This window comes from Pseudorasbora parva, chromosome 9, assembly GCF_024679245.1.
Source record: "Pseudorasbora parva isolate DD20220531a chromosome 9, ASM2467924v1, whole genome shotgun sequence".
NCBI lineage: Eukaryota > Metazoa > Chordata > Actinopteri > Cypriniformes > Gobionidae > Pseudorasbora > Pseudorasbora parva.
The window spans coordinates 35,393,444-35,417,475 of record NC_090180.1 but is presented as its reverse complement, the minus strand read 5'-3'; the positions used below and the strand labels follow the sequence as shown (position 1 = coordinate 35,417,475).

Here is a 24,032-nt window from a genome sequence, read left to right as displayed (position 1 = left end):
TGCAGGTGTCAAGATTTGTCACCACCTGTTCTGGATCAAAACATGTGTGCTGCCACATAGCAAGCAACCACGGTTCTTGGTGTATGTGATGGATATAAGCAACTACGGTTCTTATGATCTGCAACTGTTCGGACCAATGAAATCATAAGGGCGGGCTTTAGACGATGATTGACAGATGATCAACAGTAACGAAATCATGCACGTCATCAAAGGGGCTTGGATTATATTTTTTCGAATCCTAAACGGAGAGCTTGCTTGTATATGCATTCACCTTCACAATTTCTCTCAGAAATGATCATCATCTTGGGTAAGTACTCTGTGTATCATTAAATTATTTTATTTTTTTACAACACCGGCAAAGATTGTGTATTCCAGCCTGATACCAGCGCACGTGCAGACAGGGTTGCCAAGTTTTTACAACAAAACCCGCCAACTACTAGACCTAAACAACAGCATCTCAGGGGGTTCTCAGGCGGGGAAATGGCGTTTGGGGTAAAATGTGTGTTATTTTGGCAAGGCTGCCTGCTAAAATTCGCACTCATGGGTCTACATATCACATAATAGTCGCTTTAACCCGCAGACATAGAAAACTACCCGCGGGTGGAAAAACGCGGACTTGGCAACACAGTGCAGTTGAACTATGTTGACATTTGTCAATGCGTCGCTTCGTTGCTCTGATTGGTTGTAGGTCTATCCAATTGATGTCTTTCCTGGTTCGGTTAAAACACGCCCAATGATCACAGCCCAATGGAGCAGTTTCAGACTCATATTCTGACTAGAACTGAGTATCACCACGTCAGGCTAGTCAGCTGTGGCAGTGAGGGAAAATTGGGTCTGATTAGAGCATAGAGGGTCATGATGACCAGGGTCCTTCAATTATCATAATTTATTTCAAATCTTGAGTGAAAAAGAAAGCATGTGCATCAGTTCTGCTAAAAAGACTTGTAGCATTAAGCACCCTATTTTAATGATCATGTGACAGGTGCGCTTAGGCCGTGTCCGAATCCAATTTTACTAGTTTAACACGCGCCAGGCACATGGTCAAAAAGGGCTGTGCTTAGTCTCTTAATGAGCCATGAATGTGTTCGAGGCGTAAAGTGCAAAAAAAAAAAAAATCAGAGCTTCATCTTCCATTCCCTTTAAAAACCAGTTGCACTTGCACCATGGCGGATTCTATATTTACATGGTGTAATTTGCGAGCAGAAAGACTGAAAGCTTCTCCAGAAAGGAATCCTCTGTGCATCCCTGTGTGTGTAATAAGCAGAGCATATACACATGTTGTGCTCCCACCTATGGGCCCATATTACTAACACGCCTTTTAAATAACACAAAAAAATACTACGCTATTGTCTTTAGATCAGTTTTTTGTTGGTCAGTGGTGAAGTCGTTTTCAGTTGCCTCAAAATGGCAACGCGCCAACAATGCGCCTGAACACACCTCGTTTTCAGACCAGCACAGCCATGGGTGAACAGATGGGCACGAGAGCATTAGCTAGTTAAACAAAGCAGCGCAGGACATGAAAATGATAACTGCGAAACAAGCAAAAAAACACTTGCGCCGCGCCTCATTGCGCAGGGTGTATGATAGGGCCCTTAGTTTGTTGTGTCATCCATCATGCCAGCATTTGCATATACTTTAATTATCAAGTTATTCAGAATTCTTAGAGTACCAAATCTCTAAGAATGTTTTTTCTCTTCTCCAGGTAAGAGGATGATGACTGTTAGGACGCAAATGATTTTAATGCATAAAAAATTTGGTTCAATCCCCACTTGGGCAAAAACCTACAAAGTTCATTCAGTAACAATACTGGATGCCAGTCTAAAAATGATTAACTGTCAGACACCGAAAAGCTAAACCTCAACCCCCGGCCCTCATGTACGGCACACATCTCTGGAGTTACAGTGCTGTCTATAATGAATCACTCCGGCCTCAGTTTATTGAACCTCAACAGACGCTGTCCGATACAGGCAGAACAGCTTTGGTGAAATGAGAGCCATAAAGTCTTGAGCTTTGATCAATGGATTAACTAAAAAACTGCGGCTGATCGACATTTGCCAAGTGTCTGATTTATCAGGTTAACCTGTGTGTGTGTGTGTGTGTGTGTGTGTGTGTGTGTGTGTGTGTGTGTGTGTGTGTGTGTGTGTGTGTGTGTGTGTGTGTGTGTGTGTGTGTGTTCACGGCGTGATGAAAAGCAAACCGGATCAATGAGGTGATCGATCGTCCAAGGCCCCTCTCGCTCTCCGTCAAGTGACATTAGCAATTGATCAAGTGCGTGCAACTCGGAACATGTGAACTTTAGACTGCTCACGACAGAGAGCGTTCATTCGTGAACTTGTGTTTGCCTGGCTGTATGTTTGTTGAAGGTTAGAGACAAGAGCAGGAAGACATCCCGCTGTGATGAAGAAGGAAGCTCTGAGCTGAAGTGTGGGAAAGCAGCAGTGTGTTAAAAAGGCAGATAAGCAGAGTCGCATCGACAGGAAGCTGTGACAGAGCGGCTATGGTTAAAAGTCAATGGGCATAAAGCTAAGAGGGCAAAGTTGAAGCGACATCAAACCGCGAAGTTGAATGCCGCTTTTGGCACGGGGTACAGATAGTCCTATTTTTCACCACACGGGTCGTCTTTATGCTGCTGACAGAGAAATGAATAGATGTGTGTAAAGACCCAAGAGATTTGCCAGTGGATTAATCCTTTCATTAAGGAAAGCGAGAAGTTAATTGCAGCGACAGCTGCGTTTCTCAGAGTTTACTCGATTGACATTTTAACGCCATCCTTTTAAACGGAAAAAAGCAATTATCAATAAATGCAGGGCAATCTTCACATGATGAATCAGGCAGAAATTAGCTTTTATTTCTCTTTTCTTTGGCCTTGAGGCGTGTTGGCAGCACAGGCCTGGAGTGAGTTTTCGTGCAAACCGTCACACAAACGAAAATAAACCACTCGATAGTGTTGTGATGAAACGCAAGACACGGTTTAAGCGGAAGATCAAAGGTTACGACAGAGCACCATGCTGAAGCCTGATGAAAAAGAGTCGAGAAAAAGATTGATGGAGATGGAGATGGTCCTGGGTAATTACTTTGAGAAGCGGCATTGAACTACTGAAAGGCATATTACGTAGAAAAAGGAAAGATAGGCTTTTAGACTATTCAGAAATGATGCGGATAATAAGATAAATGTGAATGAGTGTCCAGAGATCAGTTATGAAAGAAGACGAGGTGCTGGTGACAATCCAAGAAAGAGACAAAAAAAGAAGAGGAAACCGCTAACTACAATGAAAAGCGCCATGAACCGAGACCAGGTAAGAGCTGTTACTGTTGGTGATCAATCTCCCACTGCCCAATAATAGCTGTGGGCTTGAGCACGGATAGCAGACTTTCTAAATTCAAAAAACAATCTGGCCTTACACATATGGACCCTGAAAGCATACCAGAGCAATTCAATAAAAAAAGAAAATTCACACTTATTATTAGGGCTGTCAATTAACACATTAATTTCATTTTTTTTTTTTTTAAATGAATAAAATTTAAAATTATTAGATTATTAAATTATTTAGAAATGATTTATTTAAACTATACTTTGTTTTTTTTTTGTTTTTTTTAAATAATTATATATATATATATATATATATATATATATATATATATATATATATATATATATATATATATATATATATATATATGTTTATTTATTTTAAATGAATTCAAAAATATATTTGAAACCGTTTTTTAAAATAAACATGGTCATTTAATTTTAATTAATAAAATATTGAATATTAAAAAAGTATATATACGTATGGACCCTGAGAGCATACCAGATTAATTACATTTTTAAAAATTCACAAATTTATTAACACATTCATTTCATTTTTTTAAATGAATAAAACTTTAATTATTACCTTAATTATTAGATTATTAAATTATTTATAAATTATTTATTTCAACTATAATTTGTTTAAAAAACACTCAAACTTAAGTTAAAAAATAATATTAATATTATAATAATATATATATATATATATATATATATATATATATATATATATATATATATATATATATATATATATATATATATATATATATATATAAATATTTTTATTAATGCAATTAATTTGATTAATGTAAAATGTTACAAAATTAATTAAAACATTGTTAATGTTAAAGTTAGTTTTCTTTTAATATTAAATATAATAAATGATCAAATATATAACATTCATGTAAAATACAATAATTGTAAAATGCCATTGCTGTGCATAATACCATCTTAAGCATTCATGTCTTTTCCCCAAAACTCATTCAGCAAAATTGTATACTGTGTGCAATGAATTTGATGACTTTTGTTTAATTAACAATTTTAACAAAACAACAAAATTAATTGACAGCCCTAATATTTGTATACAGCATATACACAGCATGCTCAAAACATGTTCCAAGTAGTCTGTTTGCAAACAGCTGTCTTGCTGTATATTGTCACAACCGTATGGCTGTTAACCAAAACTCACTCAACAATGTGTCATAAAATCTCAGCTGCTCTTTCTCCTTCCCTCACTTCCACCTCGGCTCCCTCTCTTTCTCCATGCTCTGATTCACTCTCTTCTCCTGGTGATGACAGCCATGGCCTGGTGTCACTCGTGCTAATAACAGTACAGTTGTAGATGTACAGCCAACGTGTGGAAAACGGCAGATGACAGGGCACGAAAGCAACGCAAGATTCTTTACCCAGATCTGTCAGAACCACACACCTACCAACCCACATCTGCCACACGACATCTTTTCCACATGCACACAGATGTACGTGTGCATGTGCGCAGGTGTTACTTATAAAACTTTCTGTCATGTGAAAGGAACAAGTTTTGGCTCTCACCGTTGACTAGGATATTGGTTATTGGCGGGCGGAGGCTGGGGAGAGGAGTCTAGTGATTTCACGTCTGACTGGACAGGAGGAGAGGTCTATTTCTCTATTTCAGGACTGCAGCTCAAACTATCCCTTCTCCGAAGGCAGTTTTAACCAAATCAGGCTGCAGCTAACATTCAAATGCAGGCTCTACTCTCACATTTGCAATTACATTTAAATCATTACATTTAGTCGTTTAGCAGATGCCTTTCAAACTAAAGAGAGAAACCACACAAGCAGGTGTCAACAACGCTCGCATTACCTTAGAGCCAAAGTTGTAAAATGCAAGCTTATTTTAATTTGTCTGCATATGTAATGAGTTTTATTTCTGGCTCTAAGTATCTGCACACATCGCCTACATGCAATAAAGAACGTTTATAGTTCAATATTCATGAAATCTGCCTTGCAATTGACAGATCTTCAGCACTTGAACTTTAGCATGTTGCCATGGGTGCATCTTCAGGGTTGAGAGTTGTAATTTCAGGCTAAATGCAAAAAAGAGAACAGCAGAAGGTGAGATGCCATTCTGTAAGACCTTAAAATATGAGAGCAACTAAATGATCGATTTCCAAATGACATGCATAAAGAGTGTTGATCTCTTGACTCTGTTATAGTGGGGGCGTTTGGTCAGGCAAGGAAATTACAGTGGTATTGAAGCACTATAAATGATCTTAACACCATGCATATCTATAGTTATAAAAATGTCATAATATTCTAAATATATTTTTAAGAGATGGTATGACACAGCCTGCCCAATTGCCCACGGAATACTCACTGGACATTCATGATCCAACTAATGCACAATGCATTAGTCAAAAATTGAACGATCTGACAGAAATCCATTCTGATTGGCTGGTTGCTAAAGGAATCTTTTGGAAATCGGGGATGCAAGTTTACATCAGTCCAACAGGTAACAAAGAATCTTTAGAAGTTATAGTTGCAGTTTAATAATAATAATAAAATAGATAATTAATTAATTGAAATACATACAGTACATTAAATGTTTGGATTAAGATTTTGCACTGCATTTTAGAATGATTTAAGGAGGATCATGTGACTGAAGTAATGAAAACAATCAGATTTATTTTTTTTATGTGACCCTGGACCACAAAACCAGTCATAAGGGTCATTTTTTGAAATTGAGATGTATACATCATCTACAAGCTGAAAGAATAAGATGTATGGTTTGCTAGGATAGGACAACATTTGGACTAGATACAACCCTGATAATCTAGAATCTGAGGGAGCAAAAAAATCAGAACAATGAGAAAATTAAGATTAAAGTTTTTTTATATGTGGTAGGAAATGTACAAAATATCTTCATGTAACATGATTTTTACTTAATATTCTAATGATGCCTCAAGGTTGTGCGTGTTGTGGCTTCACAAATGCTTTGCTGCATCCCTCGATTGTAACAAGTGGTTATTTCAGTCAAGAGTTGCTCTTCTATCAGCTTGAATAGGTCAGTCCATTCTCCTTTGACCTCTAGCATCAACAAGGCATTTTCGTCCACAGGACTGCCGCATACTGGATGTTTTTCCCTTTTCACACCATTCTTTGTAAACCCTAGAAATGGTTGTGCGTGAAAATCCCAGTAACTAAGAAGATTGTGAAATACTCAGACCGGCCCGTCTGGCACCAACAACCATGCCATGCTCAAAACTGCTTGAATCACCTTTTTTTCCCATTCTGATATTCAGTTTGGAGCTCAGGAGATTGTCTTGACCAGGACCACGCCACTAAATGCATTGAAGCAACTGCCATGTGATTGGTTGATTAGATAATTGCATTAATGAGAAATTGAACAGGTGTTCCTAATAATCCTTTAGGTGAGTGTATTTCACAATTACAGTATTTTTCCTGAATTTTTTATCAAATAAATGCAGCCTTGGTGAGCATAAGAGTCAATGCATAATTATGCCAGTATTTTGACCGCTCGTGTATACACACATAATGAATGCATATATGGGCAGATACTGTAGAACGAATTCATTAGAAGATGTTGTCAAACATAGTACTTTAAGGCCATGTAGTGTATTAGTTAAAAGAGTCAGTATTATCTAGAAAGCCTGCTTATTCAAACAGCTCATACCTGGACCCCAGGGAGATATTTAAATAGTCCTTTCAACATGTAGCTTATGGCAGTATATGTGTATCGCATTGCATTTAGCAGCTTTTATTGCACTGATGAGATCGATAAGAGTTTTCCGATCTTAAATGGGAAACGAATTCCAATGAGCGTGCGTTTGTGTGGCATTAGGGTTGATGGAAATGATATTGAAACTCTCTGTGATGTATTACTTCTGAGCAAATTTCACCCTCGAGTGATTTGGACAGAGCTTTCTGTGTATGCAACTGTGTACATAACCGCTGGTGTTCTCTGATTCTGATATTATGTTCTGGTTGCATATAAATAGCGGAGAATCAGATGGCTCTGTACTAAGGAAAGCAATGCTTTGCGATTACTAGATCTTTGAGTCAACAAGCACAAGATTTTCTCTCTACATGAAGTCATTCACACTCAGCTTCCTGGAAATTGACTGTAGATGATGATGGTGAAAAAAAGACAACGAAGCACTCAAAATTCAAGACCTCCCTCAGATTAAGGTCACCGCAGAGCTCCACGCTTATGACCATCATAAAAAAATCTGATCCGAAGGCAAGAAATATTTGTCACGCCAAGTCAGTGACCAGGTAAGATGGATCAATCAAACCTTTGAAGTCTAGTCCATTTGCAAGCAAGTGAAAAATAAATGAAAATCCTCTGTGATTCTGAGGCTGTGACTGTGCATTTAACTTGCAAAGGCAAAACAGAGCAAACAAAATTTAGTTACAACTGCATGGGGTCTCTTACACTAGTGGGTCATGCAAAGCATTAGAACTGTGGTGCATTCATGTGGGAAATATGAAAAATGTAAGTTCTCAAATTCAATTAGCAAGTTCATTGGGGGGCATAACTTATATTTACATATTTTACACGTGACACAACTCAGGTGTGACGCAGATCACAGAAATGTTTCCTGCAGTGCTTTTAAAGGAATAACCCGGGAAAATCCTGTCATCATTTAGGCTACTCATCCATCATTTACTCATGTTATTCCAGACCTGTATGACTTTCTTTCTTTTTTTCCCTGTGGAACACAAAATGTATATATTTTGAATAATGTTTGTAAGTAAACTGTTTAGGTTTGACAAATGAGAAGCAAGTGCCAACGATACAAAATTGTAATATGCAAAAGATAAATTTAAATCTTTCCCATATGGGATGAGTTTTATTTCTGGCTTTAAGTATCTGCAAACATCCCCTACATGCAATAAAGAGTGTTTACAGTACAATAATCATGAAGTATGCTTTTCAATTGGCAAATCTTTAGCACTTCAAGCACACGTTTGGCCAGTCACGGAAATTGCAGTGATATTGAAGCACTTAAAACGATCTTAACATTATGCATATTTATAGTTATAAAATGTCACAATATTTAAAATATCTGGTCAATAAACACACAAATGGTATGTCTTAGCTGTTTGTGTTCCTATTGACTTCCATAGTATAGACAAAAAATACTATGTAAGGCAAACCGTTTTCTCACCAACATGATTCATTTTCTTTTGTATAGGAGCTGGAAAGTGTTACAGGTTTGGAACGACAGGATGGAGGAAATGATGACAGAATGTACATTTTTGGGCGAGATATCCCTTTAAGCAATGGAGCTCCTAACCACCTGCAAACACATACAGCAGCCCAAACAATGTAATCCGATTAACAAACAAACTACTGTTATTTGGTCTCATAAACTACTTGCATGTTTGAATCAGTCTGATGAATCCTTCACTAAATGAACTAATAAATCATTCAGAATGGCTACTGAATTAACACATGACTGCAAGGTCGATATTAATGCATCATTACTTCCATCTATAGGCTATGTTCCATTAAAATCTATTTGATTTTATATCCCAATAATTTTTATAGGATCTATAAATTATCCTTTTATATAGTTTGCATTATGCCTTATAATAAGAATGTAGATGTGAAAACTTGACTAGCTTTAATATAACATAGCTCTTGCTGAATGAGGGCAGCAATATAATAACATATCAGTTCTCAAATTTAGCTAATGCTCCACATGTCGTAATGATGGTAACCCTACAAAAACACAAACATAATCTTGCACACACAAAAAAAAATAATATAACACTTCATTTTGGCATTTACTGTTAGAAACAAGTAGGGATGGGTATCATTAAGATTTTAACGGTATTACTACTCTTACCGATACTGCTTATCGGTCCGGTACTTTAACGGTATTCTTATCGGTACTTTTTGAGATTATATATATATATATACACACACACACACACACAATTAACAAAAATACACATTATATAGGCCTATACAGTGCTTTAATTTCAGGAAGAATTCTAGTAAAATAACACTGCATAGTTTATCATAAATAGCCAAAATAATGCGTAATAAAGCTGAAGTTATTAATTAAAGAGCTGTGAGTGATTTTCTCTTTGCATTTGGTTGTTTAATTCGTAGTAATTCATCAGCATGTTTATTAACACCACTGCCTCTTTAAGACAGATGTGCAGCTCTAGGCGACTGATAATAGGCAGATGCACTACACTTTCTCCTGACTATCCATATACCTACGTCCATTTTAGACACAAACTAAACCTGTTAAACTGTTGTGTTTAAGAGACTCTCCAAGCCGGGATTTTGACATAGATGTTTGTGTACATTTGATCCAGAGCCGGCCCAGCCACTAAGCGACCCTTGCAATTGCAAAGGGCCCCGTGGCCTGCAGAGGGCCCCCTAGAGAGCGCACGCACCTCGCCTCATCTGTTTGGGGAGGTGTTTATTATACTCGAAGCGCAGACTGGGTGCAGGCGTGATGAGACGTCATGCTCGGCCAGATTCGCCTCGAGCTTCTTCGGTTGTGGAGCCGCACGCAAAGTTACAAAATTTGACGTGCACACCGCCAAGCGAAATTGGGTCTCGCGCACTCCTCGTTGACGCAATTTTTGCCGCGCTCGTGCGGACGCGTCAAGTATAAACAAGGCTTAAAGCTACACTGAAGTTGGCCGTTTGATAAATGCAAGTTAATTTTTCAGTTCAATATTTGTGTCTAAAAAAGGCACATAAGTTTCTGTAGAGATAGCAATACACATTCTCCTCTTTTTTTGCCAAATAAATGAAAGCATTGTCATCAATGTCTTTCTCTTGCTGTATCAAAATCTCACCTAGCTTTCCTCAGAGATGGTCAAGTTCAGTTTGTGCATGATTACATGATATAACAATTGTGTTAATACTGTATCCTGAATTGTGGATAAGTAAGCTATATATCATATTATGCTGAAGTAAATTTCTGGAGTGTTAACAAGTAAAAGCAAAAACAACAACAACAACCGTACAGAACTTAAAAACCGTGACCCTAAAGCCGTGATACGAACCGAACCGTGGCTTTTGTGAACCGTGCCACTCCTAATGTGTACCTAAAGCAGTTTTCATTAATTTTATTTATTGCTTTTGGTATTTATTCAAGTGTATTTTTTGTTAACAGACTGAGAGTCCATTGCTTTTCTTGTTTTTTGGTTGTTTTGTTAATTTATTGTGGATATTTAAAATGTTTTCCGTATCAGAGTCTTTAGAGATAAAAGTTTATTGATCTTTAAAAAAGGTGTACCTGCATTATTATGCCATTATCATTATTTTAGATGAAAATGGGTTTAGAACGAAAAATCTTATCATTTATCGCAATAATTTCTTGACCAATTTATTGTCCAGCAAAATTTGTTATCGTGTGCTGTTTTTGCCTTTTAAACTCTGGAGTCAATTAAAAATGTTTCTTTGATGGTCAGTGAAAATCACTTTATCAGTCTTTTTATTCAGCAAGTTCATCCGTGTGTGTTCATTGCACTGCACTGCCATTCAGCTCAGTGGTATCATAATTTTCCTGTTAGACACCAAACATGGAACTCAACTCAAGAACTCAAGGTCTTTTATTGACGTTCTGTACATGTTGCCACATAAGAACGAAATACGTACTCAGGACCAGCAGCGTAAAAAAAAGATAATTATCATACAGTAGGCTACATAGAATAATTAAAACATAATTTAATAGACTACAAATTTTTAAAGTAACAGTAGATATATGTACAGTATAGTTATAAGGTAGTCATTGCTTTTCTTTAGGCCTTACTTAAAACGGTCAAGGGCCTCCAACCAAATTTTGCTTAGGGCCCCCAAAGGTCTAGGGCCGGCTCTGATTTGATCGTTTAGACGCGAGTGTGAAACCGAAAGTGTAATTTGCTCGTCTCGTTGCGGGCTGTTTCGGAGGGCGCGCGCCGACTTGGGAACATCCTCTTGCGCACATTTTTGTGCTTAATCGCTCTTTTTATTATTAAAACGCACCCCACAATTTACCAACAGTAGCTAGACTGTATTTTACAACAATCCCTGATCGTGCTGATTCTGTCATTGCGTTTGAGTTTTATGGAGAAATGACAGCGTGGGCTACTGCTGCAAAGGGAATTAGCCTACATAAGTTGCGCTAGACATAAATATTATTTTAATCTTTGGAAGCCAAAATCTAAAATAAAATCAGACTATCACAGATCTAAAGTGTAACCAGGCTATGTTTGACTAGTTCTGCCCTCTGTCGTTTTGCTCGTGGTCTCTCTCTCTCTCTCTCTTTCTCTCTCTCTTTCTCCACACGTGTATTTTCAAAAGTACCGACAGAAGAACCGATAAGGTCCGAGCTTATCGATACAACGGTCTTTCAAAATTCACCCCCGGGGCCCGTTTAATACCGGTTTTCGGTACCCATCCCTAGAAACAAGTTCATTAAACTCAAAACATGCAAAATGTGTCAGTTTTGAGAACACGGGGGAAAAAATTATGTTCTACATACTCATAAAAGTTCATTTGTTTGAACTAATTTGTTTAATTTGAGTTGGCTCTACTCAAACAATTCAATATTTTGACCGTTAAACCTCATGCACATACAGCAGGACGATTATTGCACTTTAAGAGGCTTTTCGACACATATACCCAAGCGATTTTTCACTGGTGATGCCCCGAGTGAACGTGCAAATTCACATACTCTGACAGTGTTGGTGCTTTTGATTTGATTGCAGATCAAATAGGATCAATGGAAACTCACGATCAAATGCTATTTGATCTGCAATTCCTCTCCACAACGACTCCCTCTCATCTAGATTTTTGCTGTCGCTGTGGCGTTTTGTGCTTGAGCGCCACCAAGACGTGTTTTACTGTCCCTTCAGAAGCTCCAGGTATGCCTATTTCATTGGTCGGCCGTTTTTTAACAGATCTGTCCTGCAGCAGACTGGCTCATCTAAAATCAGATTCAGACAAAACGTTTCAGTGGCTCATCTAAACTCAGATTCAGACAAAAAATTTGAGTGTTGTGTAGTTGCAGTATATAACCTTTGTAAGATGCTCCACACAATAAAATAACATCACATGCTACTACCGCCACCACAATAAAACAATTGCAATTACTGTGTGTGAGTCCTTCCAGCACCTATCACTGGTCCTATCACCTCAGCAGCAGCAAAGCCTGATGGGATTGCCCCTTGAGCTTCAGTCTGCCATCTTTCTATCAGCTTCAGTGTCTGTGTAAACTGAAATGGCATTACTGAGTGAATTACTGAGTGGATAGAGAAATGTTCTGAACCCTGTATGTGAGGACACCTTATACATGAGTGTGCCATTCGACCGGCAGGCTTGATCGTTGTGGCGCATTTTTGTTCACCGTGCAAGTTCAAACAACACTTTCCCTTTATCCCCTCTCTCTGTTTGAATCAGTCACCGTCTCAGTGGGACACACAATATAGAGGAACGCAAGCAGATTTCTCCTTTGAACATTTAGAAGTCGTCTGTTTATTGCATCCCTCTTTTCCAAGCAGATCATCAATTATGTATAATATAACAATTTTACGATTAGGCCTCAAAAAAAGAAAAAGCAAGAAACAAGATTTAAGCCTGCCATTGAAAATCAAAACCCACCACCCCCCTCTCTAATTGAAGTGAGTGATGAGCCTTTTTAATAAGAATCAATCTGAGCAAAAAGGAAAATACAGGATTGTGAGACAGGATTAATGCATCAAAAAAGAGCAGGAAAAAAAGACTCAATTAAGACTCTGCCAAACTTTGGCAAGCGATAACGAATTAGCATTAAACACAGCAACCTAGAGACATCAACATTAAATCCGAGCCAAGAATATTTCAGGTATAAAAATTCGAAATGCATATTTATTGATTGGCTTCAGACAATTCACTGCAAATAATCAAGGGCCAGAAACACACACACACATGATATATATATATATATATATATATATATATATATATATATATATATATATATATATATATATATATATATATATATATATATATATATAATATATATATATATATATATAGTCTCACACACACACATACACTAACAGTTCTCGACACCCTATTACAATTAAATTCAGGAGCTCAGCGTTCCCTGGACCCAGGTATTGATGATTCATTTTGCATTGTATCAGAGAAACAGAAATGCTGTTAAAAGGAGATCAGTCAGGCAGCAGACAGAGGGGGACTCTCTCTAATTGCCTATTCATCAAAAGAGTTCCTCAAGTATATCCAGAGCTGAAATATCATGCATGACAACTGAACCGCACTCCATTAATTATGCTCCCAATGAACCAGGTTCACAACACTCCTCTTCTGGTTATTAGAATCTCAGGCTCTCTCCACTGGAGACTCAAATAATCGGAGTCATATTTTAACAAACGAGGGTAATCATTCACACTGGTAAACAGAGCTGTTGGAAAAAATCCTTACACACTCACACTGACAATGCACATTTTCTACATCAAATTGAAAAAAGTGGTGGTGGGGGGGTGTGGTACTTGAACACACTGTTAAACAATGGCGTGGGTGATGCATTTGTGGTTTTGTACACAAACAAAAGACCATACAATAGCACAGAAACTCTGTTGCACTAATGCTCGCTACTAATGTTGGAAAACCAATTAACAATCAATGATCTTTGAGCTTCTAAATGATCAATGGCAATGTTTTAATTAAATGTAGAGTGATACACCTGCTTCAATATGGAAACAAAGTTAACCTTATTTACTTTCTTTATACATGTCCCTCAGTGCATTATATTAAAAACTGTCTTTCATCAAACTGTCACTCCGCCTCTTCAACAACTTTCCTTATGCCACCTCTTTATGTTTCAGTATCTCCAAGTACCCATCATATTCAGTCGCATGTTTTGTTTTTTTTCTCACAGCCGCCATATTTATAATGTCAGGAAGCGAAAGCAATGGTGAAGAATTCTAAAACACCCAAGGAATGATATCAAGAGAAATGTAAATAATTTGTTTTGATCTGTACCAAACCTTAGGAATTATTTATATAGATATGTACGTACAGACATTTCCAAGACATTTTAAATGAAAGTGCTTATGTGAGTATATTTTAAATGTTGCATTTGACTGATGTTATGGATTTAAAAAGTGTTTCTTTGAGGCTTTGATTTATTAGATATTTAAAATATTTAAAAGCTGATAGCCTCGTGGGCAGCGCTCCAACATGTGGCGTGATTGTGCTTCGGGTGACCCAAGTTCAAGTCCCACCTACCCAACATGTTTGTTTTGCAAAATCTAAAGTCTACAACAATCCACATTCTTCAACTTTATGAAATGAAACTAAAAAATGAAGATTAAAAACTTGTATTTGTAATTTAGTGTCAGGTAAGGTAAGTAAAAGGCAGTATCTAAGTATGTTTATAAAGCATATATAGATAAGGCATGTGGATTTTGGTCACAAAATAGAGTACAGTGGCGTCAATTAAGAGTACTTCTCACAATCCCAATCAATTCCTGATCAAACAATCAAAGTACATGTTTTCCCTCAGTATTTTGCCGGGAAATATGTCACATTAAAGGTGTGAAATTGGTTGTAAATTGACTTTAAATGTGTAGAGCAGGGGTGTCCAAATTTTCTCCTGGAGGGCCACTGTCCTGTAGAGTTTAGCTCCAACTCTAATTAGCACACCTAAAACAGCACATCAAGGTCTGTGGGCTGTGTCCAAAATCACCCCTTATACACTTAAATAGGGCTTTTTTTATTTTAATGGATAATTAAAATGTTTAATGAAAGTCCCACTGTGGTGAAAAAAGTTTTTAATGTTGTTTTATGTCTATGTGGTGTTTTAAGATATGCTTTAATACAAACCATGTGCAAATTCACAAGTCAACACCATTGCTGAATATTAAACTGCAGTAAAGGCAGTCTCAAAAACACAGTTTGAAATCACTGGTGGTTCTCACAACTACCTTGTAACCAATAACGTCAACAAGTGGATCTCTGAGCTGGTGTGAGTGGGTGGAGGCGGGGCTAATTTGCATATCCATATAAACATGCTTAATAAATGAGGCAGGGTGTAGAGTTACAGTCAAGCTATCATTTTAGTGATCAAAAATTAGTTTTAAGGGATAAAATTATTGATTACAGGAGGACTTTAAGGTTTATCCATTACCTACTTCAAGAGCTGCAGTTTGCAAAGTTTCAAATAACTATTAAACAGCAAGCACACACTATGCAAAAGCGGCAGCCCTTTCAGCATACTTAGTATTCAAATTCATTCACTTGTTTTCATTCACTCCCTCATATTAGTGGACTAATGTACGGAATAGTGAATAAGGTTACGGGGGGCAATTTCTGACACACGCTCTACCATTGGAGAAAGCATAACGGCCAATTTTGCGGATACCATAGAAATGAATAAGAAGTGCTGAAAACTGAATCCTACCTGTTACTTCTCTAATAAAAAAAAATAAAAAAATCCGGTGTAAACTCTAAAAACAGATCAATCCAAAACAAAACAAATCTTGAGCTAACATGAGCAAACATGTTGAAGATTAGTCAAATAGGCTGTTAATTAATTAAATGATAAATAAACCGTTTTCCAACAAGAGTAGTTTATTCAGTGTAGTAGTGAAGCCTCTCTCATTGACATCCATTTTAAAAACGGCCTCTGGTCTCCTTCCCATGTGTACCGCAACATTTGAAGCAGAAACATCTGGTCTTTTTGCTAACCTTTGAGGCTTGCCTTCTAGTGGATTTGGTAGAAAGTGCAAGTCAAGCAAGTGTGTTGAAGCTGGTTGGAGCTAAACAGTGTAGGATGTTGGTCCGCAGGAGCAGGACTGGACACCCCTGGTGCAGAAGAACTATATTCACCACACTACACTCCACACCAATCTCACTTCAGCACTCTACAGCATCAGTTGCTCCTTTATCTGCTAAATAGTTCCCAATAGTACTACTTGTATTTAACTTGTCTGTGGAAATCAAGCAAACATTACATATTTATTTTCAAAGAAATTAATTTTGCATTGAGAAGTTTTATTTTAATACTCTGCTTCACTTGTTTACGGAACTCTTGCCTTCATAAATGCTGGTGTCTAATTCTATCCCTGCAAGCAGCTGCAACTGCTGACAAACTCATCTGTCATTTGCCAGTGTAAGTGTGTACACGGGATACATTGTGCCTCAGGGCTCTTGATGTTAACTATTTGAGCTCAGGCTTCATTTTTCAAAATTTGGATTTCACTGCATTGAAAGAAATATTCCAGGTTCAGTACAAGCTGAGCTCAGTCGACAGTATTTGTGGTGTAATGTTGATTGCCTTTTTCTAAATCTCTAGGTTACACTGCAGCTCTTGCGATGAAGTTAAATGGGTTAAATGGGGACAAACCTGTATTGTTTGAGCTGATAATTGTTATGGTTGTTTTAGGCTAGTGCTACATTATCATTGGAACAAAGTAGTAACATATTGAAAAAGTATGTATTTTGACATTTATAGATGGGCGCCATTTACAATTGCAAGTGACTACCTGTAACCAAGATTTCTATGTTTTTTGAAAAGGGAAGCATGTGAAAAGTAATTTGTGTTCATCAAAATTATGCCACGAGTGGTGTCTATTGAGCTTAGCTTGTACTGAACTAAAATATTCCTTTAAAGGGTTAAAATGTGCTTGAGTGTACACACACACACACACACACTTATCTAGCGGCTCCTTGAGGCACAAGACTGATGAGAAAAATCTTCAAAGCCATAAACTGAGGCCTGCTCAGTTCGTTTGATGTGGAGATAATGATTAAGGTACATAGCGAGACAACATTTCCATTCGACTGCAAATTGGAAAGATTTTGAGACGGAGGTCTAAAACTCAACAAGGTGAGGAAAGATGATTGTCAGGGTCACTGGAAGTTTGACTCATGGATTCAAATGTGACATAATTGGGACTTCAGGCATGAGAGAAGGCTGGTTGTAGAGGTTGTTATATGCTTTGTTTAGAACATTGTATTTGAAATGCTCAAGCCGTAGCTCTCAGATCTCAAGATCTCAGCTAGGGGGAAAATGCAACAGACTTTTTTTTTTCTTTTCTACTTTCTAATAAGACCAGGTAAATTGGTGGTAACTCTGTTTTGTTCACGACTTGCATGGGTTTATGTAGGAGGACAACAAGTAACTGACAGCAAGTAACAGGATGAAGGTCAACCATCCTTCGATATGAGCCAAAAAGGCAACCAATAATGACATTTCACATTTAAAATTCGCCAAAGCCATCCAGGCAGCCATCTCACTGGTGATTTGTGCTCTTCGAGAGAGGCAGTGCCTGACTGTGTGAGGGAGAATCTGTCTGTCTGTCTGTCTGTCTGACTGACTGTCTGTCTGTCTGATAAAGCGGATGCCAGTCCATTTGCCATCGTACATTCTTCCTCTGCTTCAGGCCCTCCACAGATATCAGTCCATCATTGTCATACAATAATTCTGCGTGTAATACCCATCTGAGTCCCACAGAAACTGACATACTGTGTCTGCAGTGAGAGCGTGTTAAACCCACTCAACATCCTGTAGAACAGACCAATTTAACACAGAAATAAGCCAATTATCTTCGAAGAGTAGGCAAATTTACAATAGGATTTTCACAATTCCTGTTGGACATCCATGTCAGGGGCTGGGCTCTGACACATTAGTCTCTTTCATGACCTCACACATTTTCCTAGACAAAAATCTCCCTTTCACACAATCACAGAGAGAGGCCTCAGCCTAATGCAAACATCACACGCTCACATTTATAGTCAAGCGCAGATCACACGCCACTAAAGAGATGTTGTCAATACAAGTGGTGGTGGAAAAATGGACACTTACTGATGGAGCTTCTGTAATGTCCACATCTCTCTGCATGAAAACTCAGCAATATTCCAGATTAAAGGAATTTCTGGGATCAGTGCATGTTAAACTCAATTATAAAATTGTGTGGGCGTAATGATGATTACCACAGTTATTAATTTCCACATCTTTAAAAGAAGCATAAATCTGGGTTACAGTGAGGTACTGGCATAGAAGTTTCAATAGAACAGCAACAAAACAAACAATATTAGTGTAAAGATGATTTTAGTGTGAAAAAATAGCTTCTAACCTTGTATGACATTCTATCCAGTTTTATAACTTAGTTGTCATTAAGCTTCACAACCTAAAACAACTGCAAATGATGATTAAACAGCTTTGCAAATCAAATTATACAGTGTTACCAGAATAGTAAAGTACATTTATAAAATTATAAGATTCACAGTTCTTTTAATTAAATACTCAAAAATAGGCCCTATTTACCATTGCAAGTACCTCAAATAATATTGATTTATGCTTCTGCTTCTTTTGTAAGGAAACTAAGAACAAATCTGTTTTTGTTTGTCAACTTTGATCAACTTTATGCTACAAATGCTGCAGATTTATATTAACTTGGAATATGTCTTTAAGATACTAGTAGCCTTAGTGTCAAAGAAATCATTTGGATTATAATTCACCATCAAAAGAGACGATACTTCCAGCTGGAAGAGCGACTGATGTTTGAGAGCTGTATTACAGAGTGGCACTAATCATAGTGTAGGATTTATAGTTGTCATTCAAATGTTTGTCTGACTGCTAGAATGGCATAAACCAATAAACCAGATCATTCACATGTTCAGTCCCTGTGAGATTAGGTTTCATAACAGACAGTTTAAGAAGGAAGAGATAGATAAATAAATTCATTTATTATATCCACTTTTTTCTTATGTTGGTCACAGAGGAGTGCTGGAGCCTACTTGTAGATAAATGAATGGGATGCCACAACACTCAATATTTGAGCTAAAGACATAAAGTTTATGATGCCATTGTTGCCAGATTTTATTGCTGATTTTATGTTATTGATGTGCAAACAATTTTGGAGATTTCAGTCTTGCCCCATTCAAGCAGACAAGAGTTGAATTAATCCAATAGAAAATAGCTGCCTGGGGTCGTTGCCAAGAGGGCTGCAGAGTGAAATGTCTTGCCTTGAAAAGGATTTGGCAACATTAAGACAATACCTGGGAACATGGACCAAGGTTTTTAAAGAAATTATTTCATGATCAAACACCGGAGTTGTTCTACAGTTGGTTGGTTGGATGGATGGATGGATGGATGGATGGATGGATGGATGGATGGATGGATGGATGGATGGATGGATGGATGGATGGATGGATGGATGGATATACTGAGTTTACTGAGTATTTTTCAGTAAACAAAGGTGGAAATTAACCTACAACATGAAGAAAACAATCTCACAATTTGTCAATGGACCAAGTGTGGTTAGGTCCATGGGAATAAATAGTTTCAGTTTAATTTCTAGTGCCGAATATTCACTCTCGGTGCCAATAGCACTTCAAGCGATACTTTATTTTTCACTTCAACAGCATACAACAGTCCCACTTACTGCCTATCAGTGAAGACCACTTCCTGCCTTTGGCACAAAAAGCTCCACTGCCTCCCACAATATATTCAGAAAATTATTACAATTACAAAATAATAAAGCTGTTTGAAGTGCATCATAATAATAATATGCAGATTCTTGCTCTACCAGCACAAGGGCTTTTTACTTATCACGGTGAGCTCTCTAAACACCAGAGAGATTGAAAGCATCACCTGATTTGCTCACTTAACCTGATTCTTTCTCATGGTGAACCAAAGAGGTCATTACCTTGAGTCACTCCTATCAAATTGCAGAGGCACACTGTTTCTTTTAGAGAAGTTTCGAAACAACCGTTAAAAGGTTTTTGTGTTTAGTTAGCTGGTTATGTTCCACTTATGAACACATAAAAACAAGCTATTACGCTATGTCGCTGACACTAAATGCCATGTCAGAAAGAGGCACAGCAGTCTGCAAGGATCCAAAGAGACAATCTGCATGATACTAATCTGGGATGGTAAAGAGAGCCCCACGTTAGCTTCAATACTCACTTTAACTTGGTCTCTGAGGGCCTCTCATCTGATAAAGCTTGTCGACTTTATTTTACTCAATAGCCTGCTGTAGATGGAAGCTCTTTAGAGGAACAATTCCCTTTATTTCTGTGGAAACAGAAACACTTGCTTTCCAAATTACTAAGGTTGTGTAGTTGTTGCATAATGGGCCCTTCTCTCAAATTACGGCAGCAGATATTTCAGATTTGGATTTTACAACAAAAACCCATTAACACTCACCATTCCTCCTTTTACTTCTCCTCCTTGCATGTACTCATCGCTGCATCTATTGTAAATTAAAGTAATGCCTGAGGCTGTGAGTCAGACAGTCTTCTCAGTGACAATACCATATTTCTCTTTTGCCATCTCTTGCAAGGAATGCCTTTACCCAACATAAGTCATTGCCAATGTCTTGTGTGTATTTCAGCATGGATGCCTCCTCATTTTCCCCTCACACCATCTCTCCTTCTCCATTTCTCCCTCAGTAAATGCAAGAGCTCTTTGGGTGTAAACAATTACAAGCTTATTGCTGACACAGATTACTGGAGTCGTGTTAAATAAAATCAGAGGAGTGTTCACCCGAACTGCAAGCTGCCTCCTGCCTGGCCCATTTTGTAACACTGAACCTCCCCTTGCTGAAGCTTAGCCAAGCTGAAAGGGATTTTGTGCAACACAAAAACTTTTTTTCCTGCATATACTCACATAAAAACAACAACAACGAAAATCAATTTGTATCTTGCTCCCTTTGATAAAGCAAAATCATCAAAGGGAAAATGCATTTTGTTTGAAGGCACACACAGACAATTACAGTACAAGAAAGGACCAAATGGGGGGATAAAAAAGAAAGGTGTGTACTGTGTAGACATCATAAGCCCATAATACAATGTAAACACCGTTGGAGTGCAAAGACTGTCTGACTAATGTTGACTAATGATTAAACATTAAAGATAAAGTTATGTCTTCTTTTTGGTTCATCTTTAAGCTTCCTTTCTGCTCCTCAAGTATGTTTTAATATACAAGTGTTTCTGTGAGAATTTCTGCCTCTGCTTATTATTTTCTTGGCCCAGCGTGACAAGGGACAAATGGCTTTCAGCTCTTCTGGTGTTCCAAGACTCCCCAAATCTTTTTATTACACAAAAATATCCAATACTACATCCCATGAACTAGTATCCTAAGCAACAGTTTTGGTCCAAAATCAAAATAAATGCCAACAAGTGCAAAAATATAGCCTAATTTACAATCAGGCACTGCATTGCAATGCAATACAACAACAACAAAAAACATCTCCCCACATTTAGAAATATCCAAGTTCATCCCCTCATTTAGAGATGTGTAAAGTATGACTTTCCTGCCTCTAGCGACAACAAACTGAAATGCATTCACTTCATCTGCCAGTGGTCGGACTAAATAGGCTAGTCCCGCCCACAATTCAGATTGTTTGGGTCAATAATCCTCAAACAGTGTAAAACCATTATGTTGTGAAATCCACCATGAATTACTTATTGGACTTACTATAAGTAGGATTACTATAAGAATAGATTTTTTACTTTTAAAATAGAAAAAAAAGTAAGCCTTTTATATAGGTACAAGCACATTACAAATTTAAAGTTGCCATGAAATGGAAATTGAGATAATCTGTTCTTCCCTACCAACTAAAATGGCTTCTCAAACAAGAAAAAAAAAAATGCAAGGCAGGATTTGAGATTATATTCAAACGTTACTTTTGTTTTGTCAATGTACCATACCATACCTTTACGAAAAGTGATCTACCAGCCTGCTGTTGCTATGGTAACCACTTGAAACGAACGCGACTTTTTTGTACTCCCTGACTAACTCTAAATTGTGTGGTTGCGACCACAAAAGTCCTTTTTTGGGACTTTCTTTTCGGTGGTTACGGAGGTCAGACCTATTAAGCACACTCAAACCCAAACACATAGCCTGTACAGGTTATGGCTTCTTCACGCAACCCATGGGTGATGAAAGCAGCAGCAAACTATAGCTAGTACAGCCAACTAATCACTATTACAAATAAACCTGGCAACAACAAAAAAACTGAATCTGACCTGTTAAAAGGGCATTCGCGCTATTAATATATTTAGGGAAACACATGGCACGAGCAGCAGAGCGTATCCAGCGCCTTGCCGCCGAGCGCTCACTCACGCGCAGCCAGACTCACTTAATTTGCGCCTAAAAACATTATTAGGAACACAAATGAGTGCCATCAGTGAAGCCGTCGTTAAGAAAGGACTAACCGTTTAATATGTGCCCCGCGAACACCCGGGGTGTCGGTAAACGTGTAAGCTGCTGCCCCGCGATTCCCTGAACGGTGACAGACAGACAGAAGCGCTCGCGCCATCTGCTTCAACTCCTTCGCGCGCCCAGTAGTGTGGAAGGTCCGCGTTTCCCAAGAGTGACCCACGTATTTAATAACTCATATATCACAAAACCACCGCTTTAATAGGAAGGACGCATGCATGCAGCCTATCACCCAGTTAGTAGCCTACGTCCTGGAGTAGCATATACTGGAGTTTTGGGACACTGTCAATGGGGAACATCGGTAGGCTACTTTGTATTGACTAAGTATTGAATGATCTATAGCCTACATTGGTAAAAACAACAGTGGACTTCATTAATAAAAATTCAAACGGTCACAAACTGAACAAAATACGGTGGTGTTCTTCTTATTCACAGTGGTTTAAAGCCAACATAATATTAGGGAACAAACACAAAAATATATGTAGTATATTTCATTTGAAATTAATACATTTGCAAATAAATCCTTCGTGCGGCGCACCGGGCTGCTTATTCCTTAATCCAAAATTCAAAAAGAGACTAGGCAATAAAATATGAAGAAGACAGAAGCTCTGGCTTTGATAGCTCGCGTTAAATTCCTCCCGAGTGTCAAGTGATCATAGAAAAAAATGAATATTTTACCTTGGTATGTCGATCTTAATGCGTGGACTTTCTTTTCTGCGCCGTGTGAGTCTGTCGGTGTTCAATGACAAGCACTGAGTCAAATATGAACAGGGCAAACGCTGTTATCGCATCTCTCTCTCTCTCTCTCTCTCTCTCTCTCTCTCTCTCTCTCTCTCTCTCTCTCTCTCTCTCTCTCTCTCTCTCTCTCTCTCTCTCTCTCTCTCTCTCTCATATAATAAAACGACTGTTTTAAAATCCCTCATCACGTACTCACTACCCCTCGCTCTCAGCAGTCTGCAGCCTATCACAACAATCATGACAACTATCTCTTACAGAAATCCCATGTATAATAGAAAATAAATTCCTATAATTTTGCAATCATCACAATTTACAACATCATTACTCCCCTATTATGTCCGTAGACTATTGGGTGAGTGCAGTTCTTTGCATCTCCCCCCACATTTATATAATTTCTCTTAGGCAAGACAGCACAACAGAAACATTATGTGAGTCCCATATTAAAAAGAGCATCCATTCTCTATCATAGAAGCAGAAAGGAGCCAGTCAAAGCATAAATGGACGTATTTATCCACGCGGGAATGACTGTTTTCTTTCTGTTTGGTGTTGCTGCCAAGGCATCCTCTGTGTGTGTGTACGTGTGTCTGTGTATCTGTTGGGCTTTGAAGGGCACTGTTTTAAAAAAGTGATGGAGTCTCTGACCCACGTCGTCCTTCAGCTCCAGTATCACCTCCTTTATGCCTGACAGTCGTTTAAAAACATCCTTATGTATTAAAATACTTTTAACTATCTCCTTTGGCACTTATGGTAAAATAGATAGTTCTCCCAAAATTACAAAATCCATCATC

At 37.9% G+C, this 24,032-nt stretch overlaps 1 protein-coding gene across 3 annotated transcripts in view; it reads right to left on the bottom strand.

The window, feature by feature from the left end:
• Positions 1–23,316, bottom strand: part of LOC137089012 (cadherin-7) — a 206,627-nt gene extending 183,311 nt beyond the window's left edge. For all 3 annotated transcript variants that reach the window (XM_067452435.1, XM_067452437.1, XM_067452438.1), the window contains exon 1: positions 23,185–23,316. The gene's annotated coding sequence lies outside the window, so the exon portion shown is untranslated. The remainder of the gene's footprint in view (positions 1–23,184) is intronic.
• Positions 23,317–24,032: the final 716 nt, after the last annotated feature.